Raw genomic sequence first — 5,555 nt, forward strand, 5'->3', positions numbered from 1 at the left:
ATCCATATTGGATCCTCGTAACAAGCTTGATTATGTTCCATTTGCAATTGTGGATATGTTTGAAAAAGAAATTGGGGACAAGCTATGTTCAGAAGTGGAAAAATACATGACCAAACTGTTTGAATATTATGTTAAGAAATCCTCAAAAAGCTCTTTACATTGTACCATCTTCACCCACTTCATCTGACAATTCATCAAGTATATCTAGTGTGAGTGGTTGTGGAAAACTTTGTAAATAGAGGAAGAATGAGAACGAAACAACAATTTGAGAAGCATAAAGAAGTTAGTGGAAGTTCAGGTAGTAAATCAGAAATTGGAAAGATATCTTGCTGAAGATATTGAATCAGATAGTGATGACTTTGATATATTAAAGTGGTGGAAAGTTAATGAGCCGAGATTTTCTATTCTCGCAGAGATGGTTCGTGATGTGTTAGCCATTCCCATTTCAAGTGTCGCATCAGAATGTGCATTCAGCACAGGAGGTCGTGTTCTTGATCCCTTTAGGAGTTCATTAACTCCTAAACTTGTGCAATCTCTTATTTGTGTTCAAGATTGGCTTAGAAGTGAGCCTTTTCCAATCAATATTGAGGAAGATTTAGAGTATCTTGAGCAACTTGAACTTGGTAAGAATTTGGTATTTGTATTAATTGTCTTGAAAATAATTTTCTTACTAGTGTTTCTTAACAACTAACAAATTCTTTCATATTTTTTTAGATTTTGCTTGTAGTGGGACTGAATCTAGTATTATTGATATATAGTTGCAACTTGTAAGTTCAACTATCAACTAGTGAAGCGTGGTAATGGGTAAGTAAATAACTTATTTACACAACTTGCTTGATAGTTTTATATATTTTATTATGAAATGTAGATCATTTGTCTAAAGAGTTCTATTTTCTCGTAGGCACATCAATGTTTTGTTATTTTCTTGGTTGCTCTTTGTTGGAACTTGGAACTTGGGAGCTATTGCAATGGAGGCTGCAACAATGTTTTGTTGGTTTTCTAAATCTTTTGGTTGCTGCAAATTGCAATGCTGCCTACTGCAGCTGGACTTTAGTTTGTAACTAACTCTATTTTAGGGCTGGGCACAAGTTTGTTGAATTCTCTAGTGTTGTTGTCTTGACTCTTGATAGTCTTTTTATTCTTATTCTTGACTAGTTTGTTAATGTTGCTGCCTACTGGACTGCTTGGACAAGAATTAACAATGATGTTTCTCAATACGTTTATGCATTAGTTAGTTGCACCAAGGTTCTTATTCTTTAAGCATGAAAATATGGGATTACGTCGGTGCTAAAGGCAGCCTGATATGTTGATCAGTAACTTGTCACTTTATGTTTCACAGTGGAACAATTTTAATGCAAAGCAGGCTGATGTTTCTTTCTGCCAGAACGGCTTTATGATAAACTATATCCGGTTGGCATGTGGTGCTTATGGCACAAAACATGCAACAAGGGCTAAAATGTAATTTTTCTGTTCATCAGTTAATAGAACTTACTTACTCATGAAGAAATGTGATTTTTCTGTTCATTATCTACTCAACGTCTCCTCCCCTTTCAAATAAAAACGAATGGATATAAATTTGGTTAGACAACAAGTACTAAAGTCCACAGACCACTGTTAAATTAAATTTGGTTAAAACCGAACCAAACCGAAATTATAATAACCGAACCAAACCGAATTTATTTCAGTTTGGTTTGGTTTCACATTTTGTCAAACCGAAAACCGAAAAACCAAACCAAAATTTACAAACCGAACCGAACCGACCGAACGCCCAGCCCTACCACAATCACAATCACAATGTATATTCTCACAATCATACAACAAGAGGTGATTCATGGCAATCATCATTCATTATCTCAGTTACAACAAGTGCGATCAACATTGCAACGTTCATATACATACAAGTATCATAATGAAGCAAGAACAAGCATACATCACACAATCATAGAATCACAACCATCACCTACCTCGAAACAAGCTGAAACCCTAAGAAACTTGATCTTTTCCTTTTCGGATTCGTTCCGCTTGTTCTTGGTCTACAAACAATCAATATAATACGGGAATCAATAAACAATCATTAACTACCCGGATACTAACAATTCTATGAACCCTAAATCAAACCCCTAATCCCAATAATCCAAATTAGTGTTGTTTCCACCATAGAATCTATAACAAAACCTTCCCCTATCAATATTCACCCATTTTATTACGTTCTATGGATCGAAAAACCGATTCGGGGAGTGAAAAACTTACATTTAGCCTCAAGAATGGTGAAAAATAAGTAAGGGTTGCCTGGGGGTTGTTCCTTAGCTCTAAAAGTCGAAAAGTGCCAAATAAGGTCGTCTAGGGGATTATTTACGATTTTAAGTCGAGTCGGTCTCGCTGCAGTGGCTATCACCCCGCCCGAGCGGCCCCGCCAAAGCGACCAGAACCCCCGCCCGAGCGGCTTTTGCATAACAGTGAGTTATTCGTCTACGATTTTGAGTCTCATCCTACCCGCCACAACGACCATCATCCCGCTTCGGCGCCCACGCTAGAGCGACAACTATCCCGCCAAAGCAGTCCAAACGGAACCAGAGAGCTAATTAAAATAATTCCAAAATTCCATTTCACAATACACCTCTAACCCACGACGATCAGAAAATACCCTTTACACTAAGATCGATCCCGGGAGTTCTACTAAGCCGAATTTAATTTCGTAAAGTCATACAGATTTCTGAACGAGTTATCTAACCACTCATATAATCAAAACCATAAGATATCCTCCCGATTGTTACCAGATTTATCTACACCTCAAGGACTATGATTTCGTCCAAAACTGGACAAGGTTGGAAAAATCTAAATACTACGAAAAAGTTTTTTGGCACCAAATTTTCTCTCGCTGGCTTTTCTATAATGACGGGAACGAGTCGTTACAATAGCTACCAATTTACCTATCACTCGTCCCTGAGTGACAAAATTTAGGAAAAGTAGGCTAAGGAAACAATGAAGTAGTACCTGAATCGACGAACAATTGGGGATACTTGTCTCGCATGTCTCTCTCAGTTTCCGAAGTAGCTTCCTCAACTGGACGATGCTTCCATTAAACCTTCACTGACTTAATCTCCTTGGTCATCAACTTGCGTACATCACGATCAAGGATTGCAATCGGTTCCTCCTCATATTGGAGGTCCTTGTCTAACACAATTGAGTCCCACTTAATGATATAATCCCCGTCACCATGATACCTCTTCAACATGAACATATGAAATGCTGGATGAACACTTGATAAATTAGTTAGTAAAGCTAATCTATACGCTACCGGTCCCACACATTCAAGAATTTCAAATGGACCAATGTATATAGGACTTAACTTACCCTTCTTACTAAATCTCATCACCCCTTTCATGGGTGATACCTTAAGAAGAACATTTTCACCGGATTGAAACGTCATGTCTTTTACCTTATGATCCGCATACCTCTTATGTCTACTCTAGGCTGCTAAAAGCTTAGCTTGAATACTCTTCACCTTATCTTAAGGATCCTTTACTAAATCAACCCTCAAAGGTTTCACATCTCCAGCCTTGAACCAACCTATGGGTGATCTACATCCCCTCCCATAAATTGCCTCAAATGGTGTCATATCTATGCTGGAGTGATAACTATTCTTATAGGAAAATTTACACAAAGGTAAGAACTTATCTCAATGCCCTCCGAAATCAATCACACATGCCTTCAACATGTCTTCCAATACTTGAATAGTCATCTCTGATTGTCCATCCGTCTGTGGATGAAAGGTTGTACTAAAGGTGAGTTGTGTGCCCAATTCATCATGCAATTTCCTTTAAAATTTGGATGTGAATTGGGTACCACGATCTGAGATGATAGAGAGGGGCACCCCATGCAACTTCACTATCTCCTTCACATACACTTTAGCCAATTGTTCAGCATTATAATCTATTCTTACCGGAATAAAATGGGCTGACTTGGTCAATCTATCAACCACTACCCAAATAGAATCAAACTTCCCCAAAGTCTTGGAAAGACCAACCACAAAATTCATGGCAATTATTTCCCACTTCCATTCCGGAATTGACATTCTCTAAAGTAAACTTGCAGGCCTTTGATGTTCATACTTCACTTGTTAACAATTTTGACACTTCGCCACTAACTCTGCTATGTCTTTCTTTATGCCTGGCCACTAATAAATTCGATTCAAATCTCTATACATCTTGGTCACACCCGAATGAATAGAATATCACAAACCATGAGACTCTGCCAACAACTTTTCAATCAAGTCATCTACTCTAGGAACACATATTCTCCCTTTGAAAATGAGTACACCATCCTCATCAAGAGTGGTCTCTTGTGCCTTACCAATCACAATCTTCTTTCTAAGCTCTTCCAAATTCTCATCCTCAAATTGTTTGGCCTTGATCTCTTCAATGAAATTGGCCCTTACTTCAATACTAGCTATCACCTCACCTCTTTCTGAGATACCCAATTGCATGAACTTAGACTCTAAGGTCTGAATTTCTTTAGCCAAAGGTCGCTTGGATACACTAAAGCAAACTAAACTACCAATACTCACCGCTTTTAGACTCAAAGCGTCTGCCACCATATTTGCCTTGCCCGGATGGTACTGAATGGTCACATCATAATCTTTAAGTAACTCCATCCACCTTCGTTGTCTCAAATTCAGATCCTTTTGAGTGAACACATGCTGCAAATTGCGATGATCAGTAAATACCTCACACTTAACACCATAGAGGTAATGCCACCAGATCTTAAGAGAAAACACTATTGCTGTCAATTCTATATCATGGGTTGGATAATTCCTCTCATGCACTTTCAATTAACGTGAAGCATAAGCTATAACATTCTTATCCTGCATCAACACAACACCCAACCCAAAATGAGAAGCATCACAATAAACAATAAAGTCTTTACCTTCCACCGGTAATGTTAGAATAGACGCGGTGGTCAAGAGAGTCTTGATCTTTTTGAAAGCTCTCCTCACATTTTTCAGTCCATTCAAATGGTATCTCCTTCTTGGTCAAATTAGTCAAGTGAGTGGCAATAGAAGCAAAAAATTTCACAAATTGATGATAGTAGCTAGTGAGCCCCACAAAACTCCTAACTTCTGTCACAGAACTTGATCGAACCCAATTTTTAACCGCCTCAATCTTTTGAGGATCTACCATTACCCCTTCCGTTGAAACTACATGCCAAAAAATGCAACCAATTTCAACCAAAAGTCGCACTTCGAAAATTTAACAAACAACCTTTGCTTCCCAAGAATACCCAAAATAGTACGAAGATGGTCGACATGCTCTTTCTCATTTTCGAATAAGCCAAAATATCATCAATAAAGACTATAACAAAGAATAGACCAAAATGTCATCAATAAAGACTATAACAAACGAATTAATAAATGGTTAGAACACCCCATTCATCAAACTCATAAAAGCTGCAGGCGTATTGGTCAAACCAAAAGACATAACCAAAAACTCATAGTGCCCATAGCGAGTTCTAAACGCCGTCTTGGGCACATCCTCAGGCCTAATTTTCAACTGATG

Source organism: Solanum tuberosum, unplaced genomic scaffold (assembly GCF_000226075.1).
Source record: "Solanum tuberosum cultivar DM 1-3 516 R44 unplaced genomic scaffold, SolTub_3.0 scf00436, whole genome shotgun sequence".
Classification (NCBI taxonomy): Eukaryota; Viridiplantae; Streptophyta; class Magnoliopsida; order Solanales; family Solanaceae; genus Solanum; species Solanum tuberosum.